General features: G+C 41.9%; 1 protein-coding gene across 1 annotated transcript in view; it reads right to left on the bottom strand.

The window, feature by feature from the left end:
- The window catches only part of PHKA2 (phosphorylase kinase regulatory subunit alpha 2), a 105,086-nt gene that overhangs the window by 83,077 nt on the left and 908 nt on the right, over positions 1-21,101 (bottom strand). The gene's annotated exons all lie outside the window — the stretch shown is intronic.

Below are 21,101 nucleotides of genomic sequence, written 5' to 3' on the forward strand. Positions count from 1 at the left end.
CTACTAAACCCATCTTATACCACAGTCAAACAAACAAACAAAGAAAATTCAACGGGATGACACCAACTGCAAGTTTTAACAGCAACCTTGTACCAGCAGTGTGGGAGTACCACGTACCAAAAAGCCAATGCTGTGTGAATAGAAGTATTGTTTTCAGAACAAGGGAATTAAGAGCCTCACCAAACGCCAGCCTGACAGAGCGCATCTGGTATATTCTGTTATCACTAAACACCATGTTTTAAAAGAGACATTCACTACCTAGAGCATAGCCAGAGGAGGGTGATCAGGGCAATGAAAAAACTAAAAGCCACATCTCATGGGAAGGAGGAAGAACACAAGTGTTAAGGTGACGCTTCAAAGAGTTAAAAGGTTGTCCTCTGCAAGAGGGATTCAATTTTTCCCTTTCACTGAACTCTTCCAATTTCAACTCAGTGTGTCTCCTTGGGCCCTTTACTTTGTCCCCGTCCTGATGGAATGCTGTTGCTTCTGCCTGTCCAGCACCTGTTTTCCCGCTTTCTGGTGATGGTGTATAATTTCCCCTGCTCTGCCCAGTGTGGCTCTGGTGGGGCTGACTTTGGACCTGGCCCAGCTGCAGGGAAGGATATGTGGCCCAAGCCTGGCCAAGCTGGGCACGGTTGAGGGATGGGCAGACAACCCAAGTTGGACCACCTGAGAGCCACGCTCAGTCAGGACTTTCACTGGAGCCACTATAGGAAAAGCTTGCTTTCTGCGGAGGCTGCCACTCTGGAAGACTATCACCTGCAGCTCCCAGGGGCACCACTGTTACCGCCTGGGACAAGCCTGCCAGAGAATAAAGCCCACTCAGAGTCAAACAGGGCATTGTAAAGAGACATACTGTATTTGATGACTTGAGCTCCTGGATCCAGCCATGCCTGAATCTAGACCAATCCCCTGAACTTTTCAGTTATTTGAGCAATAAATTTTGTGCTTAAGGCTGTTTGAGGTGAGTTTCTGTCATTTCCAACTGAAAGAACCTGGAAAAATATAACCATTAATGCTTATATGGCCATGATGAACTAGACGCCATAAAAACATGTGTTTGGTGCTATTAAAGACATGGACAATTGAGGCAATACCAAGGCAAAATACATATGCCTGATGGTAGCAGCAAACTACTTACATCTAACAGTTTGCAATTCAATTTCTAGCTGGATGGCACAGAGATGAACATCGTCATCTATGCACCAGAAATAATACAAAGTAACAATTCCCTTTTTCCCCTACATGTATCCCACAAGAAAACTGAAAATAGCGCCTCACTGATCTCCCTGCTTCTGGTATTGGTTCCTTCCAATCCATCCTCCTGATAGGGTGGTCACAGAAAGGCCACCCTTCCTGTGCTTCTAGGTCACAGACCTAGAATTCCAAGATTTCTGCCCGCTCAGAATTTTCCAGTGCCTGCAAGATAGAATCTAAATCCCTTTGATTACCATCCAAGGCTCGTGTGTTGGCTCTTCCCCTCACATCCAGCCTGATCACCTGACGCTCCCTCCTTAGCCCACAAGAAAACCTGAATTAGTGTCCCCTGCACACGCTCTGCTCTGGCACTTCCGGGCCCATGTACACCCTTGCTCCTCCCTCTGCCTGTAAAGCCCTCCTAGCAAACTGTTCTCCTATGGGAGCTCCCTCCTCTGCGAAGCCTTCCCCAATCTCCTAGCCCTTTGGTTCCCTGTCCTTCACTCCATGGGACAGAGGTCAGAGGCCTCAGGCCAACCCTACCCTTGGTCTTTTTTCCTCTGGATTAAGAATTGCTAAGTGCATATCCCCACCTTGCTCAGTTTTGAGGGAGGAAAGTACAGTTCAATTATTCAAATAAAATGCACAGAAGTGACCAGGATGAATGTTGAAAAGACATATCTCACCACCACTCTCCATGTTGGTAAAGCAAAAACAGAAAGCGAAAAATACTGTTACAATAATGCCAACAACTGGTTAAATTCATTTGTTGTACCAGAATTCTGTTCCAGCTCCTACCTTTTGAAATACTAAAGAGGAATGGGCAAGGGCAATGCTTTACACTTGAGATGTATTCTAAAGGAGGAATTACAATAGCATTTACTTTAAGATGATTGCATCTACAATTGAGACTACTGGTTGTATAAGTAAGTTTCTTTTTACGTTAGCTGAAAAGATAGATTTTGTACAATTTGGTAGGTAAACCTCAGGTGGTTTGGAGAATGATCTTGAAACCATAAGCTCTAACATGCCTCACGCTTTACTTAAAGGGATCACAGGTGTGTAATTCTCACTTTCAAATGATATATTTTTGTCTAAATTGCTGCTTATTCGATTCTCCCCCCTGGGTTTACAAACAACGCACAAGATGGAAGCTGTCCTGGTCCTAGGTGTCTGCAGCATCTGCAATGATGAATCATGGCCCATAGGGAAATAAACTGGTTTGGAAGCCAAGCATTGCAGGCATCCATTTGGTTGCAGCTTCGTTCCAGATCCCAAAGCTCATCTTATAACTTCTGAAACTCACACAAACCGCTGTGGGCTCCTTAGCTACAATCAAATGTGTAAATGACTTTACCACTCTCCTAGGAGGCTTTAATTCTTTGCCTCTCTTGCCAATTCCTGTAGTAAGGAGGGAGGATTACTGAGACATAAGTCCTGAGCCTGGGGTTGTGGAAACCTACAGAACACAATCAGCTCAGGGGGATATCAGTTTCCTCCTGCTGAAACCTGAAAATGTTAGGTACTGGTGGATTACTGGGTGCTGCACTAGTCAACTTTCAGATGAACAGGGGTATTGCAGATATCACTATTTGGTATTTTCAATCCTAAGACTGACTTTTATTTCACAAGTTTCAGGTTGGGGTTTGGGTTTGGAGCATGAAGATACCACACATGTCGCTCCACAGTTGGGCTCTTAAGCTGGTATCTCCAGAGGATCTACTGTGAGTCCACGGATCAGCTTTGTGTGGTGTGTTGGTAGGAGGTTCGCATTGTGGACAGGGAGGTGGAAGGCTACGAGACTCCTGAAATTTTTGTGTAAGTGTTTTTTCTTAGGAGAGCATTGGATAGTCAGCCTTTATCAAATTCTCAAATGGATCTGTAACCCATTTGATTAAGAACCACTTCTCAAGATGTATTTTATGAACATCAATTATGTTCTCCCTACGCATTGTGAGACAGGTGTGATATTTATTTCCCTAATTAACAGTGATAATCAAATATAAGTGACAAGGAACAATATGACAGAACTAAATTTAGTGGAATATTTAAATAAATAGCCTTTTAAAGTTTCACTATTTTAACACATAAAGTAAGGAGAATGCAACTTTGTTTGATATTCACTGCAATCTGGTGTATCTAAACTATCTCCACGCATCTGGCCTGGCCCAAGACACAGTGCTTATCACAGGGCTATCAGCTCATGAGAAGGATGACCTGGAAAAAGGTCTCCTCAACTCCCTTCATAGTGGCTCTTTTTTGTTATTTTTGAGACAGAGTCTTGCTCTGTCACTCAGGCTGAAGTGCAGTGGTACGATCTTGGCTCACTGCAACCTCCGCCTCCCAGGTTCAAGTAATTCTTCTGCCTTTACCTCCAGAGTAGCTGGGATTACAGGTGTGCGCCACCACGCTTGGCTAATTTTTTTGTATTTTTAGTAGAGACAGGGTTTCACCATGTTGGCCAAGCTGGTCTTGAACTCCTGACCTCAAGTGATGAGATTACAGGCATGAGCCACCACGCCTGGCTAGTTAGGGTTCTTTAACTGTAAAAGGCCACTAAGTAATCCAACTAGATCTTTTGGATCCCTGAAAAGCTTGAAACAATTCTAAAGCGCTTCTTTGTGTGAGTTACTGCAGTCCTTGATTTGTAAATGGAGGATTTGAGGACCTTTTTTCAAATGTTTGCATCTGACTCTAAAATATTTAAATGCTGTCCAGTTATTGCAGTCCTCGATTTGTAAATGGAGGATTCGAGGACTTTTTTTTCAAATGTTTTCATCTGACACTAAAATATTTAAATGCTGTCCAGAAAAGAGCAAAAGCTTTCCTCCTGGCTATCCCCAAAAAGAGCTGAAGCAGGAGGTGCAGAAGGCAGGGCCCTGGATTATCCCAGGAGGGGGAAAATACTATCCATGGAGTGCTCCCTTTAACACAAAGACCAGGTGACCATCTGTCAGACAGTCCCTGTCTAACTAGGGACTAAGAATGTCACCTCTCCCCCAATTGGACCCAGTGCTGCTCCGAAAGCTGGAGCTGGTCCTTGGAGAAGGGCACTTTGGCTTCAGTGGCGAGAAGTACCGGGAAGGGGCTGAGTGGATTCAGGAATAAGATGGGAGGGGAAGCTATTGCAGGAGGAGGGACAGCGAGGATGGTGGCGGTGACAGAGGAACAGAGGAAGCAGGTGGGCTGGAGGAATGTTTAGAGTGTAAAATCAACAAAGCTTGGTAATGGACTGGATATAGGCGGGAGAGGGGAAATAAAAGGGGTCAAAAGGACTCATAGGCTGCCAACTGGGTAGTGGTGCCAGACTTGTTGGCAAAGATCCAGGGTTGCTGGAAGGAATGAGAAATTGGGGGTGGCTTTCTCTCATTTTCTCCAGGGGTCATCCTTTTTTTTTTGAGATGGAGTCTCACTCTGTTGTCCAGGCTGGAGCGCAGTGGCACAATCTTGGCTCACCGCAACCTCTACCTCCCAGGTTCAAGCAATTTTCCTGCCTCAGCCTCCCAAGTAGCTGAGACCACAGGCACATGCCACCATGCCTGGCTAATTTTTTGTATTTTTAGTAGAGATGGGGGTTTCACCGTGTTAGCCAGGATGGTCTCGATCTCGTGATCCTCCTGCCTTGGCCTCCCAACGTGCTGGGATTATAGGCATAAGCCACTTTGCTCAGCCCCTGGGGTCACTCTTGACAGAGAAGCAAAGTTTTCAAGTCAATGGAAGCCTGTTACTAAGCACTGGGCAGGACCCCAATGGTGGTGAATGAAGGGACACTGGCAGCTGCTGGCTTGGCTGCAGCCAGCTCGCAGAGGCTGGTCGGTCACGGGAGGGCTCTGCATTTTATGTTCTAGAAGTTACAAAAGCCATGGGAAGTCTGCAAGAGGAAAGTAGTGTAGTCTGGCGCCTGATGGAAGATCATGTACTACTCTGGAGAGGCTGGAAGTAGAGGCAGGGAATCAATCAGGAGACTAGAGGGGTGGTCCAGGCAAGAGATGATGGTGGCTTGGACGAGGGTGGTGACAGTGAATCCAGACAGAAGTGGGTGGAGCTGAGATATGTTTTGGTTTTCTCATCTATTAGAAAATTCTCTCTATTCTAGGTGGAGAATTTCCTCCCATTCTAGGAGGAATCAAAGGTGACTCCTAGGTTATATTCATTAACATAGCCTTATTTTGGCCAGGCGCGGTGGCTCACGCCTGTAAATCCCAGCACTGTGGGAGGCCAAGGCGGGTGGATCACCTGACGTTGGGAGTTCAAGACCAGCCTGACCAACATGGAGAAACCTCGTCTACTAAAAATATAAAATTAGCTGGGTGTGGTGGCGCATGCCTGTAATCCCAGCTACTCAGGAGGCTGAGGTAGGAGAACCACTTGAACCTGGGAGGTGAAGGTTGCAGTGAGACGAGATCACGCCATTGCACTCCAGCCTGGGCAGCAAGAGCAAAACTCTGACTCAAAAATAAATAAATAAAAATAAACAAATAGCATTTTTTAAAAATAAAGCCTAAACATATATGGAAGCAAAGAGAAAGCAATATAGCCCATATCCATATAAATGAAAGCATTCAGCTGTAACTGTGCAAGTCTTTCCTTTACTACAAAAAAGAAAGAAAAAGTTAAAGATCAAGTTGAAGCCTTCCTGGGGTCTTCCCTAACAGTTTACAAACTTCCCAGCAGTTCTCAGACCTTTTGGTCTCAGGACCCCTTTACACTTAAAAATTACTGAAGACCCCTGAAGAGCTTTTGTTTATATGCATTCTAGCTACTGATATTTACCATACTGGAAATTAAAACTGAAAAACTTTAAATTATTTACTAATTTGTTAACAAACACCTATTGCATGTGAACGTAAGTAAAAAATTTGTGTCATTTCAAAACAAAAACATTACAAATTTTTTTCAGGCTGGGTGCAGTGGCTCACACCTGTAATCCCAGCACTTTCAGAGGCTGGGGCAGGAGGCTCACTTGAGGCCAGGAGCTTGAGTCCAGCCTGGGCAAAACAGTGAGACCTTGTCTCTACAAAAAATTAAAAAAAAAATTCAAAACAAAAAAGTAACAAGAAGAATGGCAGTGATTAACATTTAAAACAATCTCTTTAATGTCTGGCTTAATACAAGATAGTTATATTCTCATATGTGCTTCTGTATTCACTTCACGGCATCGTTATTTTAGTTGACGTATATGAAGAAAATCCAGCTTCACACAGATATGTAGGGAGAAATATTTTAAGTCTTTTTGGATAATTAAGAATATTCTTTCATATCACCAAAACTCAACAAGTGATGGTTTCTTAAACGTCAGTTGAAATGTGGAATCTGAAGTTATAACAGTGAGCTTTATGTACTCTAACGTTTTAAAATCTATTGGTCTATCTTGTGCTTTGAATGAATCATTTGGCCATATGTAATTTTATAACATCAAGCATTGGTCATTTGGAAAATATCAGTTCAGTGAGTTATGCAGTTCTCCGAAATGTTGACATATTTCATTATCCACATTTGTTAATATCACCACCAATCTCATCAGAAAAGTTTTTTAAGTATCAGGAAGCTTTAAATCAAGTATCAGGAGCTTTAAGTCAAGCTCACAGTGACATACAAGCTCATACGAGTTTCCCCAACATACCGGGCAGTGGCTCACGCCTGTAATCCCAGTACTTTGGGAGGCCGAGGTGGGTGGATCACCGGAGGTCAGGAGTTGGAGACCAGTCTGATCAACATGGTGAAACCCCGTCTCTACTAAAAATACAAAAAATTAGGTGGGCATGGTGGCGCATGCCTATAATCCCAGCTACTTGGAAGGCTGAGGCACATGCCTGTAATCCCAGCACTTTGGGATTATGCGTGAGATAATGGCGAGATTGTGCCATTGCAATCCAGCCTGGGCAACAAGAGCGAAAATTTACAAAAAAAAGTTTCCCCCAAATCTCATCTCAATTCAAAGATCAAATTTTATCATTGCAAAAAATATTGTCAGTTGTTTTCCTTAAAGCAACAGGCTTACTTTGTTCATTTTTGAGAAAATGTCTGCCAAAGTCTGAATGACCATAATTTGTCAATCTTTCAAGTAAAAATGGCATCCAAGAAAAAAACCAAACTGCTAGTTCAGCTCACAACTTGGACAACTGTGCAAGTAATTATCCTAGAAGCAGCCATCACACTTCAGTACACAACGGAAGTGCTTTATAGGTATTTTTCACGTCAACACACAAAATATTTTTTTTTGAGACGGAGTTTCGCTCTTGTTGCCCAGACTGAAGTACAATGGCGTGATCTCAGGTCACCACAACCTCTGCCTCCCGGGTTCAAGTGATTCTCCTGCCTCAGCCTCCTGACTTGCTGGGATTACGGGCATATGCCACCATGCCCTGGTAATTTTGTATTTTTAGTAGAGACGGGGTTTCTCCATATTGGTCAGGCTGGTCTTGAACTCCCGATCTCAGGTGATCCACCCGCCTCGGCCTCCCAAAATGCTGGGATTACAGGCGTGAGCCACGGTGCCTGGCCCAACACACAGAATATTTTAAAGATTAGATAAAATTTAAACATGAAAAAAATTTTAATGCTTCAAAAAGGACATTCTGAAGTGTAATTGATTTTTTTTCCTTTTCTTCTTTTTTTGTTTTTTATAGTATATGACTCCTAGTTTGGAGTCCCTGCCTTGATTTGTACTGAAGCACTAGCTTCCTACTATCACTGCAAATGTCAACACAGTGAAAAAAGGCAAATCACATGTTAGGAATGAAAATAGTTTTGACCTCACAGAGATCCTGAAAGGGTGTCAGGGACCTTCAGGAATCTGGGGATCACCCTCTGTGAACTGTCACACTATTCCAAAGCTGGAATATATTTTTCTTGTTCATGGTTTTAAAATTTTTAGAAAAATATGTGTCCATAATCAAGATATAACCATATTTCAGGTGTTTTAGAAGTCCTACATACCTAGTAATATTCTATATTTATTCTTCTATAACTTGCTTTTTTTTACTCATCTTTAAATTTTTTAATAGACAAACATTGGGCCAGGTGTGGTGGCTCACACCTGTAACCCCAGCACTTTGGGAGGCTGAGGTGGGAGGATTGCTCAAGCCTAGGAGTTCGAGACCAGACTGGGCAATACAGTGAGACCTCGTCTCTACAAAAAATAAAACATTAGCCACGTGTGGAGGCATGTGCCTATAGTCCCAGCTACTGGGGAGGCTGAGGTGAAAGGATCACTTGAGCCCGGGAGGTTGAGACTACAAAGAGCCACAATGCTGCCACCGCACTACAGGGTGACAGAGTGATACCCTGTCTCATAAAAAAAATTATATATTTATCATATATAACATGTTTTGAAATGAGTGCATTGGGGCATGGCTAAATTGAATTAATTAACACATGTACTACCCCACATATTTATTTTTGTGGTAAGAACACTTGAAATCTTCTCTCTTAGTAATCTTCAAGAATACAATATATTGTTATTAAATACAGTTACCATTCAACTGTAAATGTTTGAGGGTTATCCAATTTGATATATGTAAATCTGGGTTATTCATTTTAATGGCTACATAGTAGTCCACTGTGTGGCTAGATCTCTTATTCGTCCATTCCAAATTGATGAACAGTCAGATTGTTTCTAATTTTCCTCTTTTATAAACAATGCTTCAATAAATGTCGTTGTACAAGTCTCCTTGGGCAGTGGGTAAAAGCATATCATTAGTGTCTATATTTAGAGATGGGCCTCCTGGGTCGTACAGCATGCATTGCGTCAGTTTCACCATCTCAAATTGCTTTCCAAGGTGATTGCACCAATTAACAGTCTGTAGTTTACATTTTGCAGCATAAACCACCACCTAATCACCAATCTGATTTCCTCTTCTTCCTAGGCACTTAGTTATACTGTGTTTCCCATCATCCCTTGCAGTTCCACATGGCCCTGTGCTTGAGTTTTAGCCAAGGGAATGTGAACGAAAGTCATGTACACAACTTCCAAGCCTTGCCGACAAAGCCTTCTCATGAATAATCTTTTGTACTTCCGTAGTACGCCAGCTGGATGTCTATATCCAGGGTGACCTTGGAAGCTGCACACTGAAGATGGTAAGGCCACTGGTAGTCCAGGTATCTGGGTGAACCCCCCATGACCTGGACCCACAAGGGGCTGTTATATGTGTACAAAATCAAATTCGGTGTTTAGCCAATGAAATTTTGGATTTTGTTTGTAACAGCAGTTAGCCTACCTTTATTAATACATCTTCTTATGAGTGATACATGACAGTTACCTCTTCTTTACAACCTTGCCAACACTTAGAATTATGCTTTAAAATTGTTGCCATCTGTCAGTCTGAATTTGTTGTTTTAATTTGCTTTACTTTCTCAGATTGCTAGTGAAGTTGAGCCATCTTTTAGCCCGTTTATTAGTTTTCTCCTCTGCAAATTGCTTGTTTACGGTGTAGAATACAATATTATAGAAATATATAAAATTACTGTAAATGATGAAGGGAATCAACTTAATTAAAGGGATAAAATGAAGTAAGTCACCTGAATTTAAAATATTTTTTGGTTATTCTGGTACTATGTTGCAAATCCCTTCTCTTTGTAATGAAAAGAGAAGGGATTTGCAAACCCAGAAGCTAAACAATGATGTTATCTGCTATCTCATCAAATTAAAACAGGCTCTCCACTAAGATGGAAACTTCAATCCAATCAACTATATAAATGGCTGACTCTCTAAGGACTCTCTTAGGATTAAGCTTTTGTATTAGTTACATATTGCTAAATAACAAATAACTCCAAAACTTGGTAACTTAAAACCAATAAACTTCTATTATCTCACAGTTTCTGTGGGTCAGCAATTCAGAAGCAGCTTTAACTGGGTGGGTCTGGCTCAAAGCCTCTCATAAGGTTTCAGTCAAGATGCTGGCCAGGGCTGCAGTCATGTAAGAGCTTGACTAGGGCAGAGGACCTGCTTCCAAGATGTGATTCAAGAACTGAATCTTCCCATTCAAGAACATGGTGTGTTTCTCCTCATATGTGCCTTCTTTCATTCTGTAGGTCATCTTTTAACCTTAAACTTCTTGTCATAAGACGTTTTGCTTTTGCATATAGTTGAATTTATCAATTTATTTTATGATTTATGATTTTTATGATTAGTTTAAGAAATCATTTCCTATCTCAAGACTATAAAAGTGTTCAAGTTTTATAGCTTTGCTTTTCATATGTAGGTCTTTATTCCCTCTGGAATTTATTCTTACGTATAGTCTAAGAGAGAGACAGAATTTTTTCCATATAGACAGCCAATTGTCCTAACATTTTTTTACTGAATAATCTATTCTTTCTGTTCCTGAGGTCTTTATTCTTTTCCACTGGTCTATTTGTCTGCTGCTGTGCCAATATCACACAATCTTAATGACCTGATATTTACATGTTGAAATCTGGCAAGGCAATCCTTCACCTTTTCGACTTAAAATGTATCTTGGCTATTCTTGGCCCCTTACGACAGCATGTGAATTTTAGGATAAATTTCCCTGAAAAGGTCTCTTTGGGCTTGGATTGGCATTCCACTGAATTTATACATTAATTTGGGAAGAATGTATTTTTACAACACTGAATCTCCCCATTCAAGAACATGGTGTGTTTCTCCTTATATTTGTCTTCTTTTATATCCCTCAACAGAGCTTTATAACTTGCTCCAGGCATGTCTAGCCCTTGTGTTAGATTTATTCAACAGTTTTCATTGCTACTGTGAATGCTTTTCTAAGAAATAACATTTACAAATTGTTTGTGACTGCCGTAAAGGGGTACCTTGATTACTGCCTATGGATTTTATATATGGCAAACTTGCTTGAAAAATGGAAAACACTAGTTCCAGTCACTTTGGGTTTTCTGTAGCACTTCTTTCTGCAAATAATAATCTCCATGACTCTTACTTCCTTTTCATGTCTGTTACATGGGGGCATAATTACAATGCTGAATAGAAGGGTTGATGGGGGGATCCTTGAAGTTCTTGACTTTAAATCTTTCCCCAATACATTACTTATGAGGTTTGTAGATTTATTTTCACATTACCCTTTATCAAGATAATAAAATTCCACTGTATGCCTCGTTGTCTAAGAGGTGCTTTTTCTGAGACTGAGTCTCACTCTGTCACCCAGGCTGGAGTGCGGTAGCGTGATTTTGGCTCAGTGCAACCTCTACCTCTCGGGTTCAAGTGATTCTCCTGTCTCAGCCTCCCAAGTATCTGGGATTACAGGTGCCCGCCACCATGCCCAGCTAATTTTTGTATTTTTAGTAGAGACGAGGTTTCACCATGTTGGCCAGGCTGGTCTCGAACTACTGACCGCAGGTGATCCACCCTCCTCAGCCTCCCAAAGTGCTGGGATTATAGGCATGAGCCACCGCACCTGGCCTTAACAGATGCTTTTAAAATCATTAATGGATACTGGATTTTATAAAATGCTTTTCTATATCTATTGAGATGATCACAGTTTTTCTTCTTTATTAATGTGGTAAAAAATACATTAATAGATTTTATAGTAAATTTCCTTGTATTTGGGGGATAAACCACACCTGATCATGATGTGTTTTATATACACTGCTTGATTCATTTTCTTAATATTTTACTTTGTGTCTTTAATATCAATATTCATAAGTGAATTTCCTTCTTAAGTTTTATGTCTTAGCATGCCTCGTTTGACTACGGTATCATGGGGTATTGGTCTTCTGAAAAGAGTTGAGAGCTCTCTCTCTATCTTTTATATGAAACAGTTTAAGATAGGGATTATCTTTAATCCCCTGCCCCTCTGTCAACAACAATGGAGTCCTTGTACTCACTGGGCAAAAGGCCAGCTCTGGCTAAATCTGCCTCTGTCCACTCTGAAGGTGCACCCATGCAGCTGAATGTGGCTAAAGAAAAACACACAGCCACGCTGACTGAACTCCCTTTAAATGAATGACCCTTAGTGCTGTCTAATGAATAACTAGAAATCCCTTGTCCATTCATTTCCTTATTCTCCTAAAGGACACTTTTATACCTTCTCTCTCAAACCTCCAATAGCTCCTCCCCATCCTCACTCTCAGCTAGTGACCGTGCTTCACGTTTTGCTGAGGAGGCAGAACCAATCAAAAGGGAACACAGTGGCAATGTACCCTGCGTTCCCTCATTTTGATGGATGACCTATCTGTGTTCCTGTCTAAGGTCACCTATAATATGTATGCTACCATCCATCTGCTCTCTTGCACGTCAGGACTTTGCTCCTTGCATGATCAGTTTTTCCCTGTCTACTAGATCATTCCCACCAGATATATAATTTCTCATATTTAAAAAAAAACCCTCAGGCCGGGCAGGGTGGCTCACACCTGTAATCCCACACTTTGGGAGGCCGAGGTGAGCAGATCAGCTGAGGTCGGGAGTTGGAGACCAGCCTGACTAACATGGAGAAACCCTGTCTCTACTAAAAATACAAAATTAGCTGGGCATGGTGGCACATGCCTACAATCCCAGCTACTTGGGAGGCTGAGGCCAGAGAATTGCTTGAATCCAGGAGGCAGAGGTTGCAGTGGGCCAAGATTGTGCCATTGCACTACAGTTTGGGCAACAAGAGCAAAACTCCGTCTCAAAAAAAAAAAAAAAAAAAAAAAAAAAAAAAAAAAAAAAAAAAAAAAAAAAAAAAAAAAAAAAAAAACACCTCTCAACCCCATATCTCCACCCAACCACTGCTCTTATTTACAGCAGAACTCTTCGGAAGAACTGTTTAAACTCAGAATCTTTAGTTTCTGTTCTTCCCTTCCCTCTTGAGTTCGATTTGCCCAATGTTTGTGTCTTATACTCCATATAAACTGTCAGACATCGTCACCAATAATCTCCACATTCCCATATCTAATGGTCAACTCTCAGTCCTGAAGCTACTTGACCTTGTCTCATTATCAGCCTTTTCCTCATCTGATGACTTCTTCCTCCTTGAATCACTTTCCCAACTTCTATCTTAGTCAGTTTGGGTTGTTTTAACAAAATACCAAAGACGAGGTGGCCTAAACAACAGAAATATATTTCTCGCAATTCTGGAGGCTAGGAAATCCAAGCTCACGGTGCCAGCAGAGTCAAGTTCTAGTGAGGGCCCTCCTCCTGGCTTGCAGATGGCCACCTTCTTGCTGTGCACTCACATGGTGGTAGTGAAGAGAATCATCTCTCTTGTGTCTCTGCTCAGAAGGGCATTAATCCCATTCATCAGGACCCTACCCTTATGACCTAATCATCTCTCAAAGGCCCCGCCTCCTAATGCCATCACACTGAGATTAGGACATCAACATAGGACTTTGGGGGCACATGGACCCTTAGCTGGTTTTCCTCCTACTTCCTGATGGCTTCTTCTCAGTCCCCCTTGGCAGCAACTCCCCCTCATAATCTGGATCTTTCCACTTCTGGGGGTCTCCTCTTTGAACCTCATTACTTCTCTGTCTTGTACTTGTTCCTGTGATCTCGTCTCGTCTCAGGGCCTTTTAACCTCCACACATATACCAATAACTCCTACATTTCTGTCTCTAGCCCAGACCTCTCCTCTAACTTCTAGACTCACATATTCAACTGCCTACTTACCATTTCTACTTGGATGCTGATATGATTTGGCTCTGTGTCTCCACCCAAATCTCATCTTGAACTGTACTCCCATAATTCCCACATATTGTGAGAGGAACATGGCGGGAGGTAATTGGATCATGGGGGCAGGTCTTTCCCATGCCGTTCTCATAATAGCGAATCAGTCTCACGATATCTGATGGTATAAAAAGGGGAGTTTCCCCGCACAAGCACTCCTCTCTTTGCCTGCCGCCATCCACATAAGATGGAACTTGCTCCTCCTTGCCTTCTGCCATGATTGTGAGGCTTTCCAGCCACGTAGAACTATAAGTTCAATTCAACCTCTTTCTTTTGTAAATTGCCCAGTCTTTATCAGAAGCATGAAAACCGACTAATACAGATGCCTAACAGATACCTCAAACTTAACAAAACACTATTTTCCACCCCAAACTTGCTTCCCCACAATTTTCTCCAATGCAGTAAATGGCAATTCCATCCTCCCAGTTTTGTAAGCCTAAACTCTTGAAGTCATTCTTGACTTTTCTTTATTCACACACCCAATACTCATTCCACCAGTAAATCCTGTTGTTTCTACCTTCAAAATTTACCGCAAATCTCACCGTTCCACACTGTCTCCACTAGAACAACCCTTGTCTGAGTCATCAAGCTCCAACTGCAGAAGCTTCCTAACTGGTCATTCTGTTTTGCTCCTTGGTCCCCTACAGTCAATATTCAATGCAGCCGATGGAGTGATTTATTCTTTTCTTTTCTTGTTTTTTTTGAGACAGAGTCTCGCTCTGTCATCCAGGCTGGAATGCAGTGGTGTGATCTCAGCTCACTGTAACCTCTGCCTCCTGGGTTCGAGGAATTCTCTGCCTTAGCCTATCGAGTGGCTGGGATTATAGGCGTGTGTCACCATGCCCAGCTAATTTTTGTATTTTTAGTAGAGACGGGGTTTCACCATCTTGGTCAGGCTAGTCTTGAACTCCTGACCTCGTGATCCACCCACCTTGCCCTCCCAAAGTCCTGGGATTACAGGCGTGAGCCACCTCACCCAGCCAAAGTGATTCTTTTCAAACACGATTTGGATGACATCATTCCCCTGCTCAAAATCCTCTCAGGGCTTCCCTTCTCACTCAGAATAAAAGTCAAATTATTTAACTTCCAAGACATATAAAGAAATAAATCTCTAAATGTTCCTTGGTCCTTCACTGTAAAAGCATCTTGGTCTAGGACTTTTTGGACTCATTCCATTTTTTTAAGGGTTATAGGTCTAATCGGGATTTAATTTTTTCTTAACACTGGTAACACTTAGCTAAAAAACAGTCCACTCTTAACATAGTAGTCCTTCCCAATCCCGTTTCCTTTTCATCATTTCAGTTACTGGTGGTCAACTGTGGTCTGAAAATACTACATACAATAAGATATTTTGAGAGAGAGAGGCCATATTCACATAACTTTTATTACAGTATATTGTTATAATTGTTCTATTTTATTATTGTTGTTCTTAATCTCTTACTGTGCCTAATTCATAAACTTTATCATAGGCATCTATGTACAGGAAAAAACACAGTATATCTAGGTTGCTACTATCTGTTGTTTCAGGCATCCACCAGGGTCTGGAATGCATCCCCTGTGAAGAAGGGGGACTACTGTATGGTCCATTTGTCCCTCCTCCCTCCCCCATCCCTCCCATCAACCCGCCAGAAGTCTATTTACTAGTCTTTTCAAAAAATCAGCTTTTGGCTTTGCCCATCTTTGCTGTTTGTTTTATAGTACATTAATTGCTGCTTTTACCCTTATTATTTCCTTCTATTTTCTTGAATACACTCTGTTGTCCTTTTCACAACTGTGAGTTTATTAATTTTTAAATCTTTCTTCTTTTCCAACATATACATGTAAGAATATAAATTTCACCTCAAACCCCACTTTAGCTGTAATCCCGTACATTTTCATTTGGAATGCTTTTGCTGTCATTCACTTCGAACTCTTTCCTAACTTCCATTATAATTTCTTGCTCAATCCATGCATATTCAGAGGCAGGCTTGCTAAGTTTCCAAACATATATGGGAAGCATGAGCAATTGTTTGCTATTGCTCTCTAACTTTCTTGCATTTTGGCCAAAAAAAAAAAAAAAAATGTGGCACACATAAAGTTGATCCTTCAGTATTTTTTTAAATTTCCTTTATACCCTAATCTGTCATCACTTTTTGAAAAAAATATACCTTGTGAGGCTGAAACAATTAAGTATTTCCTGTTGGTTCAGTGCAGAGTTCTATGTACAGGTACTCAATCAAATTTGTTTCTCACGGTGCTCCAATTTTCTATGGCCTAATTATTTCTCTCCTTGATCTAACAGTATCTGAGAGGTGGGTTTAAAAACTCTGTCTATGATTATGGATTTGACAACTTCTCCTACAGTTAGGTCGAGTTTTGCTTTACATACTTTGAAGCTATGTTGTTAGTATTCTGCAGATTTAAAATTGCTTATTTTCTTGGTGAATTAGCCTTTTGTCATCTAGCAATACCATTCTGTAACCCTAATATAATTTAAAAAATAATTTCAAAGTCTATTCGGTCTGATAGTCATACATCAATGTATTTTTGGTTAGTGTTTGCCAAGCATATTACTTTCAACCTCTTAATATCCTATGTTTTAGGTTTTGTCTCTTATAAATGACATATACCTTTTAAAAAGTTTTTAAAAACAACGATTATCTGGGTGAGCCGCGGTGGCTCATACCTGTAAATCCCAGCACTTTGGGAGGCCAAGGTAGGTGGATCACCTGAGGTCAGGAGTTCGAGACCAGCCTGGCCAACATGGCGAAACCCCGTCTCTACTAAAAATACAAAAATTAGCTGGGCATGATGGTGCCTGTAATCCCAGCTACTCAGGAGGCTAAGGCAGGAGAATTGCCTGAACTCGGGAGGCAGATGTTGCAGTAAGCCAAGATCATGCCACTGCAGTCCAGCCTGGGTGACAGAGCAAGACTCTGTCTCAAAATAATAATAATAATTTCTATTATCTAGTGGATTTCCGCATTTATACTTGTTGTGACAGGCAGAGATCCTCACCACTACACTAATGAGAAAGACTCTTGTTGTGATTAGTAATACTGTGTAGTTGGATTTATTTGCATCTTATTTTGTACTTTATAATTACCACATTTTTTTTACTTCCTACCTTTTCCAGCACTCTTTTCCTCCCTTCACTCAGATGATCAGATTTTTCTTTATTCCTCTATCATTTTAAAAGTTATATATTCCACATATATTAATGGTACTACTTAAACACAAACTCTTAACTTAAAAAAGCTATGATAACACCTTTATCCTCCTTCTTAATGGGATAAAACCCTTAGGATGCTTTCACTTCTGGCCAGGAGAGGTGGTTCATGTCTGTAATCCCAGCATTTTGGGAGGCCAAGGTGGGCAGATCACTTGAGGTCAAAAGTTCAAGACCAGCCTGACATGGTGAAATCCCATCTCTACTTAAAATACAAAAATTAGCCAGGCGTGGTGGCACACCCCTATAATCCCAGCTACGCTGGAGGCTGAGGCAGGAGAATCGCCGGAACTCAGGAATTAGAGGCTGCAGTGAGCTGACATCATGCCACTGCACTCTAGGCTGGGGCAACACAGCCAGACTCCATCTCAAAAAAAAAAGGAATGCTTTCACTCCAGTGTCTTCCTATTCTTCTGCCATATTATTATTTTCTAGTACTTAATTATATCTTTTTTAACTCTCTCCCCAATTCCTCTTTATTACTATTTGTTCCATACTCCATGTTTTATTTATTCCATTCTTCTCATTTTAAATTCCATGGCCATTAACTAACAATATTTACTGTCCCAGGCTCTTAGTTATTTGCTTTATTATACAAAATAATCTCGTTACAGTGAACACTGCCTTGATCATTGCTTCTCCTTCTGAACCATATTCTCTTATCACTACTTCATGCTTCATACTTTCATTAACGAGCCTTCAAACAGCTGTTAGTGAAAAGATGTATGAAGTTCATATTTCTTACCTGAGCCAAAACAATCTAAAAATTTCTTCTTTTAAAGGCAACAATTTTTTTTTTTTTTTAAAGACGGGGTTTCACCATGTTGGTCAGGCTGGTCTTGAACTCCTGACCTCAGGTGATCTGCCTGCCTTGGCCTCCAAAGTGCTTGGATTACAAGTGTGAGCCACCAAGCCTGGCAAAGGCAACAAATTTTTAAAGATACTTCCTAGAGTATATATTTACAAAATCAAACCTGCAAAAGAACCCTTTTGTAACCGTAGCTCTTTCATTCTTTGCATTAAAGATTCAAATAATATTTAGCAGCAAGTCTATTTGGCAAATGACTAATGGGAAATGTTCTTCTCTTTCACAGATATAGGAAAAGGGATTAGTTAAGATGTTAGCTGATAGGAACCAACTATTGCCTCTAACAGAAGAATGATGATTAGCTTGACGTATTTAACACAAATGATTTCTAGCAGATGAAACCAATGTAAATCAATCTCAATTTAAAAAGCAAATCAGAAACAGAGTTCAGAGCTTGTTACCAGCTGACATTTAAAAAACGCCTCAAAACATCTGCACATTATCTACAGAAGGTGGGGAGAGTCAACATAAACTTTAGAAATCTTTCGTGCAGCTCATTCTTTAATTGTGGTAAAATATACATAAAAGTGCTTATTCGTTTTTCCAGAGTAGTTAGGTGACCTTCCTAAGATTACTCAGAGAAGGTGATGGGGCCTTGGATGGGTCAGGGTTCTCCCGCTGTGAACACCAGTTGTGGGGGTGGATGGGTGCGATTCTGCACTTGTGGATGCATGGGATTTCCCTGCAGAACTGTGCTTGGACTATTCTGGTTGGCCAGAAGAGCTTGACAACACAGGAAGGGAAAAAGAGGGCAAACACCAGGGCTACTCCCCAACTACCCCCAAAATAAATACAACTAAAGGCTCACACAACTTTTTTTTTAATCATTAAAATGCTGGGGAGGAAAGTCCAATCCCACAGATTTGCTTTAATGAGAAGACAATTCTTTTGCTTCTGCAGGAAGGCAAACTTGGACAGGTAACTGGGTCATTAGGATGGCTCAGATCCTGCAGGAAGTCTTTTACCATCAAGGACTTCAGAGTAGCTTTCGGCCAGGTGCGGCGGCTCACACCTGTAATCCTAGCACTTTGGGAGGCTGAGACGGGTAGATTGCCTGAGCTCAGGAGTTCGAGACCAGCCTAGGCAACACAGTGAAACCCTGTCTCTACTAAAATATAAAAAGTTAGCTAGGCGTAGCAGTGTGCACCTGTAGTCCCAGCTACTCAGGAGGCTGATGCAAGAGAATCACTTAAACCTGGGAGGCGGAGGTTGCAGTAAGCCAAGATCGAGCCACTGCACTCCAGCCTGGGTGACAGAGCGAGACTCTGTCTCCAAAAAGAAAAAAAACACTGAGTACCTTTCATGCTTTGGGCCACTGCTTGATGCAAAGAAACTGATGAAGTCTCTGTACTTAGGATCTCATGGCATCAATGAGGAGATATAATTATGCTCAAGGAATGAGGAGCTGTAGTAGGACCTTCAGGAAAGGGTGCACAATAAGCCAGAGTACTCCTGTGAGGACCACAAGGCCTGGGGTTGGATTTTTCTTTTTTTTTGAGACAAAGTCTTACTCTGTCGCTCAAGCTGAAGTGCAGTGGCATGATCTCGGCTCACTGCAATCTCCGCCTCCCAGGTTCAAGCAATTCTCCTGCCTCAGCCTCCCAAGTAGCTGGGACTACAGGTGCACGCCACCATGCCCGGCTAATTTTTGTATATTTAGTAGAGATGGGGTTTCATTACGTGGGCCAGGCTAGTCTTGATCTCCTGCCCTTGGATCCGCCTGCCTCAGCCTCCCAAAGTGTTGGGATTACAGGCGTGAGCCACCGCACCCGGCCTTCCATTTGGATTTTAAAACACTTTATAGATGTAATTATATTCCAAGGAGGAAGGGGAAAAATAACCTTCATTTGCCTGCCTACCTCTCCTGCTCTCAACTTGAACTTCATTTCTTATAGGACTCCTCTCCTGCTCCCACAAATTGGGTGAGGGGTCCTTCCTCAAAGCTCCCAAAATAAAGACCATAATCCTTCATGCGCAATCTCAAAAGCCAGTAAGCTCTGAAAACTTAAAAGTGTTTTCCTAAGTTTGCAGCAAGCTCTCTGGTGGCCAAAGATGAGCCGAACTAACGTGAAACTCTTTTCAGCCTTTTCTTATCCCACTCAGCGTGAATACTCCTGTTCTGATGTGGAAGTAACAACCTGTTTGATGAAGGAGTGTTGCCCAGATCTGGCTGTAGTTATTATGGTATATACAGTACATTGTATGTATATTACCTTTCTAAAAGCCAAACATTTCTGACGGGCAAACCACAACTGGTCCACAGGGTTTCAGATTAACGGACTCTGAGGCCAGGTGCAGTGGCTCATGCCTGTAATCCCAGCACTTTTGGGAGGCTGAGGTGAGAGGATGACTTGAGGCCAGAAGTTCGAGACCAGCCTGGCCAACATGGTGAAACCCCCTTTCTGCTAAAAGTACAAAAAATTAGCCAGGTGTGGTGGCGTATGCCTGTAGTCCCAGCTACTCCGGAGGCTGAGGCAGGAGAATCCCTTGAACCCAAGAGGGGGAGGTTGCAGTGAGCTGATATCACGCCACTGCATTGCAACCTGGGCGATAGAGTTGAGACCCTGTCTCAAACAACAAAACCAAACCAAAACAGATAAGGGACTTTGGACCTATACCCTATGCATAAATGTTACTGCACTATGATTATTTATTCTTTGTAACCCCAGCACTTTGTCGAGTGCCTTGCATATAACAGATACACCACAAATATTTCCTAAGTGAGGAAGCAAGGCTAAGAAATTAGCTAAGAAGGGAAAATGGTCAGTGCCTTGGAAATGACCATGGCTCCCAACTTGCAGACCAGGCCTCTAAACCGTGAATGCCACTCCCTTCTTTTGACATTGAAGGCCCTATAAATAGTTGCTGTTGATTGAGGGCAAGAAACATAGCTGCTGTCTTCACTAGGAATAAAAATAGTTCAGTGGTCTTACATTGATGGACCCACATATAATTTTAGCCCAGGAACACAAAGCATAGCAGGCACATTCAGACCTCGGGCCACATGGGCAGTGTCTTAGGGCCCTGTGAGCTTGGGAGACTTCAGGGCTGACCTACTACATGTAGTGACCTTTCTGGCCTTACAATTTTCTTATCTGTAAAATAGCAACCAATGTAGTCCCTAAAGGCCTCCCAGGTGGGTCTCTACCAAGGCAGCTCGTGGGAGGGACAGCAGCTGTCGCCCCGCACTGCAGAGT

This window comes from Cebus imitator, unplaced genomic scaffold (genome assembly GCF_001604975.1).
Source record: "Cebus imitator isolate Cc_AM_T3 unplaced genomic scaffold, Cebus_imitator-1.0 Scaffold128, whole genome shotgun sequence".
NCBI classification, from domain to species: domain Eukaryota; kingdom Metazoa; phylum Chordata; class Mammalia; order Primates; family Cebidae; genus Cebus; species Cebus imitator.